We start from the raw sequence: 21,259 nt of genomic DNA, 5'->3' as shown, positions 1-21,259 counted from the left end.
AGTGAGTTCAATGCAAGGAAGAGGTGAGGTGGTAGTGAGCATAGCTCTTTTACTGGTATAGCATCATATAGAATGGCACTCTAAGACTGAAGTTGGAGTGAGCCAACAGGCCAATTATATATACACCCCAGATTCCTGCGTTAGCATCCTGTTGGACCATTCAAACCTGCAGGGGGGCTGTGATTGGAGCAGGGCAGCAGGGATTTGGATCCTCCGGCCCCTTAAGAACATAAGAGAAGCCATGTTGGATCAGGCCAACGGCCCATCCAGTCCAACACTCTGTGTCACAGAAGAACATTAGAGAAGCCATGTTGGATCAGGCCAGTGGCCCATCCAGTCCAACACTCTGTCACACAGTGGCAAAAATTTTTATATATACACACACACTGTGGCTAATAGCCACTGATGGACCTGTGCTCCATATTTTTATCTAAACCCCTCTTGAAGGTGGCTATGCTTGTGGCCGCCGCCACCTCCTGTGGCAGTGAATTCCACATGTTAATCACCCTTTGGGTGAAGAAGGACTTCCTTTTATCCGTTTTAAACCGGCTGCTCAGCAATTTCATCGAATGCCCACGAGTTCTTGTATTGTGAGAAAGGGAGAAAAGTACCTCTTTCTCTACTTTCTCCATCCCAGGCATTGTCTTGTAAACCTCAAACCCTTGTTCCCGAGTCCCCACGCTCAGTCCTACAGGCTCCAATGAGCCAGGCAGGAACCCCCTACAGCATACACGTTCCAGATAACATATATTACAGTGCCCTTAGGCCAGTGCTCCTTGGCCTAATTGTAAATCCAGCCCTGAGGCAGGATGAATGGAGCAGTCCTTCTTTGACCCATCAGCAGGTTGCTCGGCGCTCAATGGAGAAGCAGAACATCAGCAATTAACCCCCCCCCCCCGCTGGAACTTGCTGGGGAAGCAAAGAAGTGCTCCATTCAAGGGCGGGGGGCGGACTTCATCTGCCTAATCAGCTGCCCTTAATGACTCCTTCCCTGGGCCAAGACAAGAAGAACCGGCAGCCTCCAGAGCTGATGGATTCTGCTTGTCAGAACGACACAGGGCCACGTGCCAAGCGGAGAGAGCCAAGCCATCGTCTTCTCATCGGGTGCACATTTAACTCAGCCGTAGACCTTGGCTCTGAGTGGGGGGAGATCAGGCAGACCAACCCGCCCTTGATAGGTTTGCCTGCTCCCACCTGGCCAATGGCAGAGATGCTTGGGGGTTGGGTGACCAGACCCAGGTCAGGAAGTTCCTGGTGACTGGAGGACGGAGACCCTCAGTGGGATACAACACTCAAGAGACCACCCTCCGAAGCAGCCGTTTTCTCCAGGGGAACCCAACTCTGTAATTCCAGTCTGGCTAAGAAAACTTGTTCCCCACTGAGCTTTGAGATCTCTCTTAGTACTGGGGAAATGGCCTCATATCTGTCTGTCTTGCAGGTGCCGCAGCAGCGTGGAGCTTTTTCCCTTGCCAGACGCAACGCCATGCCCTCTGCCATTCTTTATGGCAGATTTAACAAGACAGCCTACTCAGTCAGATACTGTCTCTGAAAGCAAAGATGTGTGGAGTCAGTTCCTCATACTCTTCTTGATTGTAATTTGTATGCAGTTCTTCGTCACAAGTATTTACATCCTCTTTTAGTTAGCATGGTTGATTGTTCTGATGCACTTAAGGTCTATCGTCTTTTGAACGATACTTCGTCTAGTGTCACCGAGAAAGTGGCTACGTTTGTTTATTCTGTTTTAAAGGCGCGGCAGAGGATCTCATAGAAATAGTTTATGCTTTTCCTGATGTATATGGATGCAATCGTTCCACTTTATCTTTTTTTTAAAAAACAAATTTGCTCTGATATATACATCTATGTATTTTATGCCAATAAAGGCTAACTTGACTTGTAATTCCAGGGGATCCCCAGGTCTCACCTGGAGGCTGGCATCCCTAGTGCATGCGTGTGTGGGGGGGCGAGGGGGAGAAACCCATGTGACTTCTTCCCTGAAGCTTTGCTAAAAGGTACCTGTTGTGTCTTGCATTTGGGTCCCTGAATTTCCAACACAGCATGACTTAGGTGCACTGAGGCAAACCACGGGTTTGCTGGGTCCCAGCTCTCGTCTGCCTCCGATCTCCAAACTGAGGTCCCTTGGGTCATCTGATCCATGCAAACATCTCCTGCATGACTTTAAGAGAGGGCACCTTGTAGAAGAGAGACCGGGGGGGGGGGGGACAAGGCCACATAAGCACCCTCTCCCACTGTCAAAGCAGAGAGTGGTTAAGTTTGGTTTCAAAAGTCAGAAATGTGGCGTGTGGTAGAAAGGACTTAGAATCACAGAATCATAGAGTTGGAAGGGACCTCTAGGGTTATCTAGTCCAACCCCCTGCACAATGCAGGAAACTCACAAACACCTCCCCATACATTCACAGGATCCTCATTGCTGTCAGATGGCCATCTAGCCTTTGGTCGTTTTCGCACTCACCTCCAGCCGGCGCGACCCCCCTCTTCACCGCACAGGATCTGCGCGGATTTCGCACTAAATGCCGCGGAGGAGCCTTTTGCGCCGGAAACTCCCGTCGCAAAAGCTGCGCAAACGCCAAACTGCTTTTTGGCGATTTACGTTTGAGCGGCTTTTGCGACGGGAATTTCTGGCGCAAAAGGCTGCTCCGCGGCATTTAGTGCGAAATCCGCGCAGATCCTGCGCGGTGAAGAGGGGGGTCGCGCCGGCTGGAGGTGAGTGCGAAAACGACCTTTGTTTAAAACCTTCAAGGAAGGAGAGCCCACCACCTCCTGAGAAAGCCTGTTCCACTGACAAATCGCTCTAACCGTTAAGAAGTTCATAGAATCCTAGAGTTGGAAGGGACCTCTAGGGTCATCTAGTCCAGCCCCCTGCACAAGGCAGGAAACTCACAGACCCCTCCCCCTCAATTCACAGGATCTTCATTACTGTCAGATGGCCATCCAGCCTCTGTTGAAAAACCTCCAAGGAAAGAGAGCCCACAACCCCCCAAGGAGGAAGCCTGTTTCACTGAGGAATCTCTTGAACTGTCAGGAAGTTCTTCCTAATGTTGAGCTGGAAACTCTTTTGATTTAATTTCAACCCACTGGTTCTGGTCCTACCTTACGGGGTCACAGAAAATAATTCCACCCCATCCTCTATGGGACAGCCCTTCAAGTACTTGATGGTGATCCTATCACCTCTCAGCTGCCTCCTCTCCAGGCTAAACATGCCCAGCTCCTTCAGCCCTTCCTCACAGGACTTGGTCTCCAGACCCCTCACCATCTTTGTCGCCCTCCTCTAGACCCATTCCAGCTTGTCTATATCGTTCTTAAAATGTGGTGCCCAAAACTGAACACAAGACTCCAGGGGAGGTCTTACCAGAGCAGAGTAAAGCGACACCATCACATCACGTGATCTGGACACTCGACTTGATGGATGGGTTTATACATTCTGTGCTGCTTTGCCTGTGATGATTTCTCATCTCTCTGTTAAAAACGCTCTCGAGAAGAGGAGCGGCTCTCAGGTGCATCCGTCAGAGTGGCACAGGGCACGGCATTTGTCAGGTGGGGGCCCCATTTGACAGACAGCTTGGCAGCCTGCCAGCTCTTCCCAGCAGAGAAGCACACAGGATGGCTCTTCCCATTCACAGTGAACATCCCCACGTGTATACCTGTATATTAGCCACTGCCCAGTCTTCCCTCTTAGCTGAGTTAAGGTGAGGCAGCTCACAGTTTTTTAGCCTCTGGCTCACACATTTTTGTCTTAGCTCAGGAGAAAGAGCAAACTAAGAGAAGCCACGTTGGATCAGGCCAATGGCCCATCCAGTTCAACGCTCTGTGTCACGCAGTGCCCAAAGAAGACTGCAGATTTATACCCCGCCCTTCTCTCTGAATCAGAGACTCAGAACGGCTTACAATCTCCTATATCTTCTCCCCCCCCCATAACAGACACCCTGTGAGGTGGGTGGGGCTGAGAGGGCTCTCACAGCAGCTGCCCTTTCAAGGACAACCACTACGAGAGCTATGGCTGTCCCAAGGCCATTCCAGCAGCTGTAAGTGGAGGCGTGGGGAATCAAACTCAGTTCTCCGAGATAAGAGTCCGCACACTTAACCACTACACCAAACTGGCTCTCAAACTGGCAACAACGACAACAAACAACCAGGTGCCATCAAGAGGTCCACTAGTGGGGCCAGGACACTAGAAGCCCTCCCACTGTTGCCCCCCTCCCAAGCACCAAGAATACAGAGCATCCCTGCTGCAGATAGAAAGTTCCATCAACATGCTGTGGCTAACAGCCACTGATGGACCTCTGCTCCATATTTTTATCCAATCCCCTCTTGAAGCTGGCTATGCTTGTAGCTGCCACCGCCTCCTGTGGCAGTGAATTCCACGTGTTAATCACCCTCTGGTGATTTGGTCCTTTTATCCATTCTAACCTGACTGCTCAGCAATTTCATGGAATGCCGACGAGTTCTCGTATTGGGAGAAAGGGAGAAAGGTCCTTCTTTCTCTACCTTCTCTGTCCCAGGCATAATTTCGTAGAAGTGCTTCCTTTTAGCCATTCTAACCCGACTGCTCAGCAATTTCGTTATCCACTAATTTATGCAGAAGAATGGTCACATTCCACAGCCAGTTTCCTTATCACCACCCTTCCAGGAAGCCCCACCAAACAATGGGTACATTCACAAACCAATTGCCCTCTCACCACACCCCCTCCAGCCTAGAAATAGCAGCTCTCCAGCAGTCCTGGCCTCACTCAATGCACAGCAGCCAAGAAGGTCAGAGCGCCTGCTCCGGCTGCAACGCCACTGAGGATGTTCTCCACAGCTGAGAACGAAACGTCTGGAAGAAAAACTTTCTCCAGTAGAACACGGCACTTGAGCCGAAACGATTCTACAAACCCTAATGATGATGCCAGCCGTGAAAACCTGAAATCTTTGATTATTTATGCAGTAGCTCAAAACTTGCATGCCAATAGCTGACCAAGTAGAGTTTTTGCTCACCAGACTCCACAGCCTAGCCTAGCCTTATTTCACAAGATCTCAGCAGCTAAACAGCACCAGCCCTGGTTGAGACCTGGATGGGAGACCACCTAAGGAAATCCAAGTGGCCTAGGACCTGCCTACCTGAGGGACCGTCTCTTCCCACATGTTCCCCAGAGAGTACTGAGATCGGGAACTCAAAATCTCCTTGTTGTCCCCGGGCCAAAAGAAGCCCATTTGAAAACTACAAGGGACAGGGCCTTCTCCGTAACGGCCCCTTCCTGGTGGAACCAGCTGCTGGAAGAGGTAAGGGCCCTGCGGGACCTTGCTCAATTCCGCAGGGCCTGTAAGACAGTCCTCTTCCGGCTGGCCCACAACTAACCGGCACTGAACTTGAACTGAGTGTAGCTGCAAGATCGCTGTATGGTTTTAATGTTTACATATATAACCGTGAAAAATGTCTAGATTTTAACTATGTGAATTATGAAATGTTAACCTTTTATGCTTAATTTTATATTCTTATGTTAGTTTTTATATGTTAGTTTTTATATGTTGTAAGCTGCCCTGAGCCACCTGGTGGGAAGGGTGGGATATAAATTACAAATAAATAAATAAATAAAGTGCTCTCCAGGGCTCAGCTCCTGAGATCTGATAAGACTGAGCTAGCTGAGCCCTGGAGAGCACTTGGATGGGAGACCCCACGGAAATCCAGGGTTGCCACGCAGAGGCACCTCTGGACATCCATTGCCTTGATCTCCCTTTGAGGATCACCACAAGTCAGCCGTCACTGGCTGACACTCCCCACCGCTACTACGTAGAACAGGAGGCATATTCGTGATAGAGCCACCCTCAGCAGGGGTCATTTTGTAGAAAAATAGGTGGTGGAGCTCATTAGCATATGCTGCCCCCCATCCCAGCCAAAAGCGACCCGATGCAAGAAAGGAGAGCCCCAGACAAGCGAGGTCTGTTTGGGCTGGCTAGAGATTCGGCCAGCCCAAGCAGGTCTTGCTCACCTAGGGCTCACCCGAGGTTTTCCTTGGCGCCCCCCTCCCAGTCAAAAGGCCAACAAGCCACCCGCCTCCCAAAATCACATCAGAAGTGGAGAAAGGGTGGGGTGGGCTTCTCCAGGGGTTAATGAGGACAGCTGGGGGTGTGGCAAAGCCCCTGGTGGCTGGCTGCCCGCTCTCCTAATCCAGGGATTGTTATGCAGCTGCACCTACTATTCAATGGACAAGGTAGGTGGGGAGGAGGAGGGGGAACCCCCAGAAAGGTTCAGGAGCTGCGCCCTGTGAGCTCCTGCTGAATTCGAGGCCTGCCCATCTGGAATTCTGTTTAAGTTCAGGGGCCTTTTCAGTGGTTGTGGGGATTGAATCCCAAGGAAGATGTCTCTAGTCCTTTGCTATGTATCATGTTCTCCGGGTGCAGGCAGGCAGGAGTCCAAAGCCAGTCCGGGGTCAATGTCCGGGAAGTCAAGCAGGAGCCAAGTCACCAATGCAGAATCACAAACTGGAATCAGAAGTCAATGTCCAAAAGCCACAAGGTCAGGGTGACAAGGAAATCAAACAGGTCAGGATCAGGAAGGAGCGTGGATGCAAGCCAGAGAATAGACTTGTTGCTTCCACAAGGTTACCAGGTCCTGGGTGGGAGCTATATGGGAGTCTCAATCAGCCTGCTCCCTGGGTGGCAGTGACTCTGCTAGAACTCAGGGCTGAGAGACCTGAAGCATCAGCGTGCCTCATATCTTCGCTCTGAAAGTTCTTTCCGGAGCCTGCTTCGAACTCTTGAGAAGAGAGGAGGAGAGCTTGGAGGAGATTGATCGTCAACAGCTGGCACTGGTGCCTGGAGAGTGATTGATGGGCCAGCTGCTGCTTGTTCAGCTGAGGAACTGGCTGGCAACTCTTCCAGGTCTGTTAACCCTTCCAGCTCCTCCTCATCAGGGCTCATGACACTGTGGCACAGTCAGTTCAAAAGCTTTCCTGTGGATAACGAAGAGGCGGGGCTTGGTGGGAACTTGGAGATTGAATAACAGAGGGACTTGGAAGGGGGCAAACTTATTTTAGACTATAATGATCTCCTCGGGCAGCTGCTGCCAGTTCCACTCCTTGCCTGGCGTGGCACCCTGCCACCAAAGCCATTTGGGCGGCTTTCCTGGAAACGGACTCTGCTCACTCCGTCACCCGAGCTCACCCAGATCCGAGCAGGAGAGAGGCAGAGGTGCTTCAGGAAGGGCTGCAGCAGCAGGCCTGAGAGCACAAAGCCCTTTCACATTCACAACAACAACAACAACATGATTTCTTAGGCTCCGTAACTCTTCTGCATGTGTGTGTGCGTGCGCAGAGTTGTGCAGAGCTCCACACCAGCAGGGGCTTCTTCATCGGGTGTGGGGTGACAACTGTGGGATGACAACACAGCTGGAAGAGCGAAGCAGTGTGTGACATTATTCCTTATAAAATTGCAAAGGCTGAGCTGAGACCAGGGAGTGCCATCTGATGGACTCAGATGCAGATTTCCCCCAGCATGGGAAATTTGACTGGGGACGGGGAGGGGATCTTTCTTTGGGGGGGGGGGGGAAGAGGGTGTTTAGAGGGGAGAGCGAAAGCAAGGCTAGGAAGTGGGAAGAGTGGGGGGGAAAGGAAGATAATAGAATTGTAGAGTTGGAAATGACCCACGGGGTCATCTAGTCCACCCCCCTGCACAATGCAGGAAAACTCACAAACCCCTCCCCCTAAATCCACAGGATCTTCATTGCTGTCAGATGACCATCTAGCCTCTGTTGAAAAACCTCCAAGGAAGGAGAGCCCACCACCACCTGAGGAGGAAGCCTGTTCCACTGAGGAACCGCTCTAAACTCACAAACACCTCCCCCTAAATTCACAGGATCTTAATTACTGTCAGATGGCCATCCAGCCTCTGTTAAAAAACCTCCAAGGAAGGAGAGCCCACCACCTCCCGAGGAAGCCTGTTCCACTGCGGAATCGCTCAAACGGTCATAGAATTATAGAGTTGGAAGGGACCTCCAGGGTCATCTAGTCCAACCCCCTGCATAATGCAGGAAACTCCCAAACACCTCCCCCTAAATTCACAGGATCTTCATTGCTGTCAGATGCCCATCTAGCCTCTGTTGAAAAACCTCCAAGAAAGGAGAGCCCACCACCTAGCACACCTGTTGCAGTGCTTACATAATCTTTAATTGGAAAACTGACAATCTGATTATGTGAATTCTGTGCCTTCATTTGAAATGGATAATTGAGAGGATCATATTTTTTAGAAGATGATGATATTGGATTTATATCCTGCCCTATACTCTGAATTTCAGAGTCTCAGAGCAGCTCACAATCTCCTTTCCCTTCCTCCCCCACAACAGACACCCTGTGAGGTGGGTGGGGCTGGAGAGGGCTCTCACAGCAGCTGCCCTTTCAAGGACAGAGTCTCAGAGCAGCCTACAATCTCCTTTCCCTTCCTCCCCCACAACAGACACCCTGTGAGGTGGGTGGGACAGAGAGGGCTCTCACAGCAGCTGCCCTTTCAAGGACAACCTCTGCCAGAGCTCTGGTTGACCCAAGGCCATGCTAGCAGGTGGAAGTGGAGGAGTGGGGAATCAAACCCAGTCCCCCCAGATAAAAGTCCGCACACTTAGCCACTACACCAAACTGGCTCTCAATGTCTGCAATCAGGATTTGCTGACATTGAAGGCTTTCAGCTGAACTGTATATTGATTTATGGGTGTGAGTGAACTTGCACATGAAGTGGACGTTGTAAATCCCTGTGGATTTATTTAGATCTGTTTATTGGAGCAAAGGTGTTTGTAATTTTCTTAATAAGAGTTTTATTCAATTTACATAGTAATTGAAGTCACATTTTTTTTATTTTTCATTGGTCGCTTGGTGACCAACTCTCACTCTATTGTACCCAAGTGGGTGCTCTTTCTAAGCTGTGGAGTCTTGTGAGCAAAAATTCTATTGTGTGAGCTACTGGCATTAAAGTTGTGAGCGGCTGCAGAAATCAGTTTGCTCCGGGGCCGTTTTTCCCTGAGCGAAGACAAAAATGTGTGAGCTGGAGGTTCAGAAAACCTGTGAGCCAGCTCACACGAACTCAGCTTAGAGGGCACCCCCAACCCTGATGCGTTTTTATTAATGCCGCAATTCAGCTACATCTGAAATCCCAAATTCATGGTTGCCAGTGAATTGGACTGGATCCAATCCCTCAGCCCGTCCCAAGAAGTGTTCTACGTCATGCCCTTTTTTTTTGGGGGGGGGGGGGATGCTTCAACAGGAAAAACACCACTACCACCACCACCACCAAGAACTCTGGCAAGTTTTTTCTCCAGCAAGCTGCCGTTTCTCTTCCCTCCATTTCCAGAATCGGTTGTGTAATGCAGCTGGGAAGGGCGAGCCGGTAATGACTGACTTGGGTTGGCGCCAAGCGAGTTGTTTCAAATATTTATGTCCCTTCCTTTCTCCTAGCCAGCTCAGGGCACAAGGTCTGCAACAACAATATAAACTAGAGTGGAAAAAACTATATAAAAACCACATAATTACGACGTTTAAACAAATACGGTACATCTAGAAACTACAGGCAAGATGCCTTTCTCAAAAAAAAAAAAAAAGACTTTGTGGGAAATCACTCGCTTCAGACCAGACTTGGGCTGCCTCTAAAGCTCTGTATAAAATAGATCTATTTAAAGGCTTCTCTGGAAAGCTAGGAGGGTGGAATGATTCTATGATTCTATGGAAATTCCCCTCTCAAGCACCCCCCAGGAGGCTTTTCCACAGTCATTTCTTTTTTGGGGAAAAAAGACCAATCCTAGACTGTCGGAGGGCAGGTCCTAGGCAAAGAGGGCGCAGGAGGGACACTGGGAAAGTGCAGGGATAGAAAGTCCTTCCGTTTCATGGGCCCCAGACTGCTCATGGAAGGCTTTAAGAACACAAGAGAAGCCATATTGGATCAGGCTAATGGCTCATCCAGTCCAACACATTGAGTGTTTTTGCAGTTTGTGGCTCTCTGTCACCGCACTGGAAACTCACCTTTTACATTACCTAATGTTCTCACAATTGTTTTGCATTGTTGCTGCCCGAAGCATCTACGTTTGTTTCAGTGAGATGACTTCTGGCGCTGCTGCTGCAACGTTCTTCTCCAAACTAGTTTTGATCCAGTCATTTCTCTACAGGCGTTTCAGACTTGTCTTGTAGAAGTTTTCATGCGTTTTTAAAAGACTCCTCCAAAAGCCACAAGGTGCAGTCATTTGCATGAGAACTGACAGCACTTGAAATGTTTACATATCATTGCTTGCCTCGTCTTGTAATTTAAAATTGTATTGTTTTTGCAGTGTTGACACGATTGCCAAGCAATTTCACTAAGCACCGGCATTCCGTCTGCCCTCTGATCAGAGACTTCCTCCCCCAAATTGAAACGCTTTAAGCAGGAAATATGGAAGTTTGGCTATGCAAAATGTGCAGAGCAAATCCACCAATGTAAAAGGAAAATAATTAAAGCGGAACGGTGGCAGGCGATTTGAAGACTCTAAAACTCTGGATCAAACTGAATGTAAAAACACCCATTGGCTGCTTACAGATGGGCGGCTAAAGCCACCCCAGGGATGGCAGGCAGGCAGATCTAAAAAACGCATCTACACGCATACAGCTGCCTGCCGTCCCCATCCCACCCACGAGCTATCCCCAACTTATCAGGAGCTGGCTCGAAAAGGCGCCACTTTGAAAGGCACCTTCTTTGGGGGAGGGTGTTTAAACAGAGGCTGGATGGCCATCTGACAGCAAGGCAGATCCTGTGAATTTAGGGGGGAGGAAGGTGGTATTTGTGAATTTCCTGCATTGTGCAGGGGCTTGGACTAGATTACCCCAGAGGTCCCTTCCTTCCAACTCTAGGATTCTATGATTCTGGAAAGATTCTGGAAATTGTGCTGGTCAGGAAGGGATCTCTGGACTCAAATCTGACTCTTCGGCACAAACAACAGCAAAACACTGTGATGGGACCCTTTGACTCAAAAAAGATATTATTACAGCATTGGAAAAAATGCAGAAAAGGGCAACTAGAAGGATTCAAGGGTTGGGACACTTTCCCTATGAAGAAAGGTCAAAACGCTTGGGGCTCTTTAACTTGGAGAAACGTCGACTGAGAGGTGACATGATAGAGGTCTACAAGATTATGCATGGGGTAGAGAAGGTAGAGAAAGACGAACTTTTCTCCCTTTCTCACAATACGAGAACTCATGGACATTCAATGAAATTGCTGAGCAGTCGGGTTAGAACGGATAAAAGGTACTTTATTTATTTATTTATTTATTTATTCGGGATTTGTATCCCGCCCTTCCCAGGAGTGGCTCAGGGCGGCTTCCAACAATAACAATTTAACAATTTAAATATAAACAATTAAATACTTCACATTTAAACATTAAAACCAATACATTTCAATTCATAAAAACAATGCAGCTTAAAACCAATAACATATCATTTTATATAAACAGATGGCAGAAGAAGTCTGGACTTCTTCACCCAAAGGGTGATTAACATGTGGATTTCACTGCCACAGGAGGTGGTGGCGGCTACAAGCATAGCCAGCTTCAAGAAGGGATTGGATCAACATCTGGAGCAGAGGTCCATCAGTGGCTGTTAGTCACAGCATATTGTTGGAACTCCGTCTGGGGCAAGGATGCTCTGTCTTCTTGATGCTTTGGGGGGTGACAGTATGAAGACTATTAGTGGACCTCCTGATGGCACCTGGGTTTTTTGGCCACTGTGTGACACAGAGTGTTGGACTGGATGGGCCATTGGCCTGATCCAACATGGCTTCTCTTATGACTCACTCCTGCTCCTACTAGGACTACCAACTAGCTGACTTTGACCCAAGGTTCTGTCACTGGAGGTGCTGGGAACCTTTTGCATACAAAATAGTACCTCTGTCCTGTCCGGACTGGACTTTTGATTATAACACGTGAAATGTGTATGGCTTGCCCTTCCCTGCAAACTACTCACCTCCTTGAAACCTGGTCAGAAAGATTATTGAGCTGGGGCTCTGGATACAGCAGTTGCGTATGTGTGTGGGGATTCAGATGGATAAAAGGTTAAAACACCATCTTCAGTCTGGACTTAGCTGCCAAGGAAGCATGAGAGAGAGAGCCTTCTTGGTCTCAAGAGACCCCCTTTGTCTCAGAGTTGGACTTCAGTGGGAGGGGGCTGGGAAGGATGTCCCCTTCATGATTTCTTGTCATTTCTTAGTCTTTAAAAGAGGAGGAATGTCAAGTCTCCAGCAGTTCAAGGATCAACGACAGTCCGTTGCAAGAATAGCTGTTTATTGATACATGACAGGTCACAGCAAGATGGTCCTTGCAAAAACTGGCCATGGCGGGCAATTGCCCTCTACTTATAGTTCAGGATTAAACCGTTACACATTCAAATCTTAAGGCGCGAAGCAAGCAGTCCCTCCCCCAATAGTTCTTTCCCAGGCCCCTTGCAGGTGTGAACAGAATCAGGCAGAGACGACCTTGGCCATCCCTGGGACTAGGCAGAAGGAATGCTTCATTTGTTACACAGAGATAGAAGTGGTGCAAAGCAGAGGCCGTGGAAAGTGAAAGTACTAATGCCAAGAGTTTCTCTTGACAAGGGAAGCTAAAGGGAGAGATCGTTCAGAGCCATCTGATCATAGGATTAGAAGAAGAGGAGACTGGATTTATTCCCTGCCCTTCACTTGGAGTGTCAGAATAGCTGTAATCTCCTTTATCTTCCCCTCCCCACAACAGGCACCCTGTGAGATAGGTGGGGCTGAGAGAACTCTGAGAAAACTGCTCTTGAGAGAACTGGGACATCCAGCCGGCTGCATGTCGTGGAGGAATGGGGAATCGAACCTGGCTCTCCAGATCAGAGTCCCCCAGTCTTAACCACCAAGCTGGCTTTCCAGGTCGCCCCCCCCCGCCCCCCGGTCACCAGCAGGGGTGGTGGGGTGAACTTGCCAGATCCAAGTTGGAGATTTAGGGATGAAGTCAAGGGGGGGCAGGGACCTCAGTGGGGTAAAGTGTTCTAGAGTCCACCCTCTAAAGTAGGGGTGGGGAGCGTCAGGCCCGGGGGCCATTTACAGCCCTCGATATCACTTGCTCTGGCCCTAGGGGAGCCTGAGTGGTGGCATTGTGAAGGACTGCTGCTGGGGTCTGTGGGGGCCTTTAAAGGTCTGCTGGGAGCAGCTGCAGTTTCAGCATGAAGGGAGGAAGGGAGGGGTAGGGGGTGGGAACTAGCTGCCACCAGTTCAATTTGCACTTGATTATCCCAGATGGTGTGGCCTAACATGCTAATATTAGGGGATGTGGTCTAATATGCTAATGAGTTCCTTCTGGGCTTTTTCTACAAAAAAAGCCTTGGATCTAGGCATTTGCCTGGGGTGGCAGGCCGGGGGTGGGGGGGAGTTGTGCCATACGACTTCAAATAGAAAAACAATTATTTGCATTAATTTTGCCATCCTGAATCGTTCTCCCTCAGTGGAGCACTGTTTTTTAAGTTGATAATTTGTTATGGCCCGCGAATGATGTTATAAATATCCATATGGCCCTTGAGAGAATAATTTTGTATGGCCCGCGAATGATGTTATAAATATCCATATGGCCCTTGGCAGAGAAAAGGTTCCCCACCCATGCTCTAAAGCATCCATTTCCTCCAGGGGAACAGATCTCTGTAGTCTGGAGATGAGCTGTAATACTCAGGGATCTCCAGGTCCCACCTGGAGGCTGGCATCCCTATCTGGTAGCCCTGCCCATGGATTAGTTACCCTGGATCCAACCATTCATAAGTTTCCAAAAAGCACAGACTGAAGCATATTTTCTCACAGTTCTCTGAAAAAAAAAATGTTTTGTTAGTAGTTACTTCCTGTGTCCATCACGGGCTGTGTTGCATTCAGAAATAGTTTACAACCTTATTATGCTATAATCCCTCTACCCCATGCCTCATGACGTCTGGTTGATTCTACGAGTGGGTAAAGCGTTTCTCTTTAAGCAAGGCAGTAGGGGAGAGGAGAACACACTCCCTCACAGAAAAAAGGATAACCCTTTATAAACCATCACTTCTTCTTGGGCCGAAAACGGCTGCGTTCTGTGAAATGTGCCCTTCCACCTGTGATGCGCTTTATTTTGTTCTCTTGCTCTATTGTCTTCGGTTTGCTAATTTTATTGTATTGTTTTTAAAATTTAAATTGTCGGTTTTTATTGTGGTTCCGTTCATGTTGTGGTCTGCCCTGAGCCCGTTATGAGAAAGCGCGGAATATAAGCCTACTAAATAAAACACACAAATAAATAAATAAAATAAACTTGGAGAGGGGAGAAGCACTAAGACCAGTTTTCCCGCTAGCCTTATGCTGCTCTCATCTATGAACATCTGAAGCTGCCTTCTACTGAATCAGACCCCCCCTGGGTCCATCAAAGTCAGTCTTGTCTCCTCAGACTGGCAGCGGCTCCCCAGGGTCTCCAGCTGAGGTTTTTCACACCTACTTGCCTGGACCCTTTCTAGTTGGAGATGCTGGGGATCGAACCTGGGACCTTCTGCTTCCCAAGCAGATGCTCTACCACTGAGCCACTGTGCTTCCCAAAGTCAGTCTTGTCTACTCAGACTGGCAGCGGCTCTTCAGGGTCTCCAGCTGAGGTTTTTCACGCCTATTTGCCTGGACCCTTTTCAGTTGGAGATGCCAGGGATTGAACCTGGGACCTTCTGCTTCTCAAGCAGATGCTCTACCACTGAGCCACTGTGCTTCCCAAAGTCAGTCTTGTCTACTCAGACTGCCAGCGACTCTCCAGGGTCTCCAGCTGAGGTTTTTCACGCCTATTTGCCTGGACCCTTTTCAGTTGGAGATAATAATAATAATAATAATAATAATAATAATAATAATAATAATAATAATAATATTTTATTTTTATATCCCGCCCTCCCCGCCAGGCGGGCTCAGGGCGGCTAACAGGCACGGGAATCCCATGATTCTTATTGGACAGTATAACAGACATGGGAGTCCCATGATTCATAAAACATAATAATTTGACATTAATTACAAATAGTTATTTAAAATACATAAAAACAAATAAAATATAATAAGATATATTAAGGTAGGTGCTAGAATGATGTAATCCAGATGTATTTAGGATGGCTAAATATCTGTTCATTCGTTGATCCGGTTCTATATCAATTCAATTACCACATGTTGTCTCAAATGCCAACTGAAAGAGAAATGTTTTGCAAGCCCTGCGGAATTGGTTCAGGTCCCGCAGGGCTCGCACCATCTCTGGTAGATCGTTCCACCAACGAGGGGCTATCACCGAGAAGGCCTGCTCCCTAGTGGCCTTCAACCTAACTTCTCTTGGCCCAGGGATTGTTAGTAAGTTCTGGGAACCAGATCTCAGTGCTCTCCGGGGTACATACGGGGAGAGGCGGTCCTTTAGGTAGGCAGGTCCTCGGCCATATAGGACTTTAAAGGTGATAACCAGCACCTTATATCGGACACGGTAGACAACCGGCAGCCAGTGCAAATTACGCAGCCCAGGCCGTGCAGGCTCCCACCGTGGTAGTCCCTCCAACAGCCTGGCCGCCGCGTTCTGGACTACCTGAAGCCTCCGTGTCCGGTACAAGGGCAGCCCCATGTAGAGGGCATTGCAGTAGTCTAACCTCGAAGTGACCGTTGCGTGGATCACAGTTGCTAGGTCGGCGCGCTCCAGGAAGGGAGCCAACTGCCTCGCCCTCTTAAGATGAAAGAAGGCGGATCTAGCAGTGGCAGCTACTTGGGCCTCCATTGATAGGGAGGACTCCAGTAGCACTCCCAGGCTCTTGACTTTGCGCACCGGTACCAGTGGCGCCCCGTCGAAGGCCGGTAGAATAGTCTCCCCTCCTGGCTCGCCACGGCCCATGCAAAGGACCTCAGTCTTCGCCGGATTCAACTTCAGCCCGCTCAGCCTGAGCCAGTCAGCCACGGCTCGTAGTGCCCGGTCCAGGTTTGCTGGGACATCACCAGTCCGGTCGTCCATCAATAGATAGAGCTGGGTGTCATCTGCATATTGATGGCAACCCAGCCCATTCCTCCGTGCAATCTGGGCAAGGGGACGCATAAAGATGTTAAACAGCATCGGGGAGAGAACTGCTCCCTGAGGCACTCCACAATGAAGTGGGTATCTCTGAGACAGCTCCCCCCCAATTGCCACCCTTTGTCCCCGACCTTCAAGAAAGGAGGAGAGCCACTGTAAGGCTAGCCCCCGAATTCCTGCGTCGGCGAGGCGACGGGTCAGCAGCCGGTGGTCGACCATATCGAACGCCGCCGATAGGTCTAACAGCAGCAATACTGCCGAGCCGCCTCGATCCAGTTGCCGTCGGAGGTCATCCATGAGGGCGACCAGGACTGTTTCTGTCCCATGGCCCGGGCGGAAGCCGGACTGGCATGGGTCTAGGACGGAAGCGTCCTCCAGGAATTCCTGCAACTGCGCTGCCACGGCCCTCTCAATAATCTTGCCCAAAAAAGGCAGATTTGAGACCGGCCGGTAGTGTGCCAATTCGGCCGGGTCTGATGACGGTTTTTTCAAGAGAGGGCGGACCAATGCCTCTTTCAGAGGTGTTGGAAAGGCACCTTCTGAAAGGGATCGATTTATAATATCCCGTATAGGATATCTTAGTTCCTCCTGGCAGGCCTTAATTAGCCAGGAGGGGCAAGGGTCCAGATCGCAAGTCGTGGAACGTGCAGTGGCAAGAATTCTGTCGACTTCGTCCAAGCTGAGCGGGTCGAAGCAATCCAGAGTTGAATCAGAAGACACGCATTGGGCTTCGAGTCCACTTACTGCCTCCAAATTGGCGGGGCAGTCCTGGCGGAGCGATTGGACCTTATCCGCAAAAAATTTCGCAAAAGCCTCACAGCCAATTTCCAATTCCTTAGCTTTAGAATTGCCTTGAGGCAATGTAGTCAAATTCCGAATTATTCTAAATAATTGGGCTGGGCGCGAATTTGCAGATGCAATCCTAGCTGCAAAGTATGTTTTCTTTGCAGCCTTGATTGCCATCTCATAGGATTTCATAAACTTCCTATAAGATGTTCTAGTCGCCTCGTCACGAGTGCGTCGCCATTGCCTCTCTAGCCGTCTAAGGCCTTGTTTCAGCTGGCGTAATTCCGGGGTGTACCACGGAGCCAGCTTAATCCGAGGTCGCAGAGGGCGCCGAGGTGCGATCTCCTCGATGGCCCCAGAGAGCCGGCTATTCCAGGTCTCTATCAGGCCATCAAGAGAGTCACCAGAGGGCCAGGAGTCCCGCAGGGCCATCTGGAACCGTTCCGGGTCCATTTGGCTCCGCGGGCGAGCCATAATCGGCTCCTCGCCTAAACAGGTTTGGGGGGGCATATTTACACGGGCCTTGAGGGCGAAGTGATCCGACCATGGCACAACCTCTGTGGTTATATCGCTCACTACAATCCCGGCCGCGAAGATCAGGTCTAACATGTGCCCGGCCTGGTGGGTGGGGGTTACAACAAATTGAGAGAGTCCCAGTGTCGCCATGGAAGACACTAGGTCCATCGCCTGGCTGGAGGACGGGTCATCGGCATGGACGTTGAAGTCACCCAGGATTATCAACCTTGGGTGCTCCAGCGCCCAGCCTGTCGCCGCCTCAAGCAGGGACGGCAAGGCGTTGGCCGGTGCGTTAGGCGTACGGTACACCAGCCAAATCGCCAACCCCTCTTCATCCCCCCACGCCAGTCCGGCACATTCAATGCCCTCAATCTTTGGGGCCGGGAGCGCCCTAAAGGAGTAAGCCTCCCGTGCAAATAATGCCACTCCTCCCCCCCGCCCGCTAGTCCGCGATTGATGGAAGACCGAGTAACCTGGGGGAGCTGTTTGCGAGAGGGCCACTGTATCGCCCTCCCGGATCCAGGTCTCGGTCACGCAAGCCAGGTCCGCATTCTGCTCGAGCATGAACTCTCGGAGAATTGAGGTCTTGTTATTAATGGACCTGGCGTTGCATAACACCAATGACGGAGGCGGGTTACTCCTGGTCCTGCTACCTGTCACCCTTGGGATGGGCCGCAGACTGGAGGGGGGCCGAGCACCGACTTGTCTCTGTCCACCTCCCTTATAATATCTGCTCCCACCGCCATACCTCCCCCTCCCCAGGAGCACCGGAATCCCTGAGCCAGCCATTCCTCGCTGGCAGCAGCTGCAATGAAACCGTTATCAGGCTGGCAGCCAATTACACACCTTCCTCACTCCGTCTAATTAGACCCCAATTCCAATTAACCCAAAATCCCCTCCAGTTCCCTATATATATTTGATAAAAACTTATTCTAAGAGCAATTAATTTACCCCTCCCCACCGGCAATCCCAGATGCCAGGGATTGAACCTGGGACCTTCTGCTTACCAAGCAGATGCTCTACCACTGAGCCACCGTGTTTCCCAAAGTCAGTCTTGTCTACTCAGACTGCCAGCGACTCTCCAGGGTCTCAAGTGGAGGTTTTTCACACCTATTTGCCTGGACCCTTTTTTAGTTGAAGATGCCGGGGATTGAACCTGGGACCTTCTGCTTACCAAGCAGATGCTCTACCAATGAGCCACCTTCCCTCCCCTCTCTTTCTCCTCTTCTCCGTGGGGCTTCCCTCGGATTTCACACAAGTTGCCCTGGGGCTGCAATTTGCTCCGCCTCTTCCACGCAGCAAACGAGATCCTCTAAAAACCAGTTTCTGTTCGCTGCATGAAAAAGGCAAAAGGAGTTACAGCCCTGGGGCAGGTACTGTGAAATTCGGCGGAAGCCCCGTAGAGAAGAGGAGCGTAAGAGAGGCAGAAGGCTAGTGGGAAATCAGTCTAAATTCCTTGGGGATTCTCCCTCAGGCATTGCAGTCTTTGGACATTAAGAGTTTTTAACTCCTCCCCAGCCAAATCTCTGAATGCTTGGGGTTATTTAAGTTAATTCAAGACAGGCTGGAGGAAGTAGTGCTAGTCTGAAGTGGGGGGGGGGGAGGGAGGAAAAGAAATAAAACAACATCTGTCTCTCACTACCCTAGGAAACCCTTTTTTAATTAACAGAAGAGAAGCACAAGTATTTCATCCCTTCCTGGTTCTGGGACTCAGAGTGTCTCTGAATGTGGAGGCTTCTTTTAGTCACCATTTATTTATTTTTATTTATTTATTTTATCAACTTTATATCTTGCCCTCCCCTGACGGGCTCGGGGCGGCTAACAACAGCAAATTAAACCACATAAACATTAAAAACAAATTACACAATACAATCATTCATACAATTTACAATCCTAAAGCCAAGATGTGCATTTCTAATTTCTCTGATGTTGTTTCATTTATACTAATTCAGTGGGATTTCGGTGCTGTGGAGTAATAGCTATCTCCCTTCAACCGTTAAAACGCGCTTAAATAATTTGATTTTACAGGCCCTTTGAAACTGTGGCAGGTCCCGCAGGCCCCTGATGTTTTTGGGGAGGGCGTTCCACAAAGCAGGGGCTATTACTGAGAACGTTTTGGCTCTGGTGATGGACAGTTGAGCCTCTTTTGGTCCGGGGATCTTAAGGAGGTTTTGAGACCCCCGAACGAAGCCACTGATAGATCTCTCCCCCAAGACTCTAGACCAGGGGTGGCCAACGGTAGCTCTCCATATGTTTTTTGCCTACAACTCCCATTAGGGTTGCCAAGTCCAATTCAAGAAATATCTTGGGTCTTTGGGGGTGTAGCCAGGAGACATTGGGGGCGGAGCCAGGAAGAAGGGTGTGACAAGCATAATTGAACTTGGTGCCTCTACCTCAAAAAACAGCTTCCCCAGAGTCCCCGAAACCTCCAGATCAATTCCCCATTGTACCCTATGAGAATCAATCTCCAACTAGGGAATAATGAAGTGTCCAGAAGACATTTCCTTACCTCTCCCCGTTTCTGGCAACTCCGAAGCCGAGGGATTGGCCTCTCTACTCACGAGTTGCTGCCAACTTCTTCCAAGTAACACAGACACCCCATCCCAAGAGAACATAAGAGAAGCCATCTTAGATCAGGCCAATGGCCCATCCAGTCCAACACTCTGTGTCACACAGTGGCAAAAAAAAAATTATATATATATGAACATATGAAGCAGCCTTATACTGAATCAGACCCTTGGTTCATGAAAGTCAGTATTGTCTACTCAGACAATATATATATATACACACACACACTGTGGCTAATAGCCACTGATGGACCTCTGCTCCATATTTTTTATCTAAACCCCTCTTGAAGGTGGCTATGCTTGTGGCCGCCACCACCTCCTGTGGCAGTGAATTCCACATGCCAATCACCCTTTGGGTGAAGAAGTACTTCCTTTTATCCGTTTTAACCTGTCTGCTCAGCAATTTCATCGAATGCCCACGAGTTGCTGAGCAAATTCACGGCCACAAGTATAGCCACCTTCAAGAGGGGTTTAGATAAAAATATGGAGCAGAGGTCCATCAGTGGCTATTAGCCACAGTGTGTGTGTATATATAAAAATCTTTGCCACTGTGTGACACAGAGTGTTGGACTGGATGGGCCGTTGGCCTGATCCAACATGGCTTCTCTTATGTTCTTATGTTCTTATGAGTTCTTGTATTGTGAGAAAGGGAGAAAAGTACTTCTTTCTCTACTTTCTCCATCCCGTGCATAATCTTGTAAACCTCTATCATGTCACCCCACAGTCGACGTTTCTCCAAGCTAAAGAGTCCCAAGCGTTTCAACCTTTCTTCATAGGAAGCCTTTCAATCGGAGACTGAAGCCTCTGGAGGTGGGAAGGCACATGGTCCTCTGGGGGCGGGGCTTCCCACCTCTCCGGCCAGCTGACTGGGGGCGGGAAGGAGCCTGGGAAAGTGGAAGAACCCCCGCTGGGACCTGGGGATTGGCAAGCCTAACTCCCATCAGCCCCAGACATTGGCCACGCTGGCTGGGGCTGATGGGAGTTGCAGGCAAAAAACGTCTGGAGAGCTACCGTTGGCCACCCCTGCTCTAGATCTAAGTTTTAAAACCAAGCTTGATTTCTTCTGCCTACTTCAAAAGTTGTGGGGGTGGGAGTCTCTCACTGCCTGCATCACTGCCATCTGGGCCTTCATTTGAGCTCAGCCAGTGGGAGGGCAGGCCCAGAAGTGGATCTCTCCCCACACTTCTCTCCCTTGCGGCCGTCAAGTCATGGCCAATGGCTGGTTACAATTTGTGACAAACGACACAGCCTTCTTAGATCTCTATTCTGCCTTTGTGATTTTTATTTGTTTGTGGTTTGTATTTTAATTTGTAAGGTTGACGTGTTAAAAAAAATTAAGAAATATATGTATATATTTTTT

The 21,259-nt window shown here is 49.5% G+C and overlaps 1 protein-coding gene and 1 non-coding gene across 2 annotated transcripts in view; one reads left to right on the top strand and one right to left on the bottom strand.

Annotated features, from left to right (window-relative positions):
* Positions 1–21,259, top strand: part of FGF12 (fibroblast growth factor 12) — a 399,444-nt gene that overhangs the window by 102,158 nt on the left and 276,027 nt on the right. The gene's annotated exons all lie outside the window — the stretch shown is intronic.
* TRNAL-GAG (transfer RNA leucine (anticodon GAG)) lies at positions 14,642–14,716 on the bottom strand. Its single transcript has one exon. It is a non-coding gene; the product is annotated as a tRNA-Leu (tRNA).

The sequence above is a fragment of the Heteronotia binoei genome, chromosome 6 (assembly GCF_032191835.1).
Source record: "Heteronotia binoei isolate CCM8104 ecotype False Entrance Well chromosome 6, APGP_CSIRO_Hbin_v1, whole genome shotgun sequence".
NCBI lineage: Eukaryota > Metazoa > Chordata > Lepidosauria > Squamata > Gekkonidae > Heteronotia > Heteronotia binoei.
The sequence above is the reverse complement of the archived record's forward strand: the minus strand, read 5'-3'. Positions and strand labels throughout refer to the sequence as shown.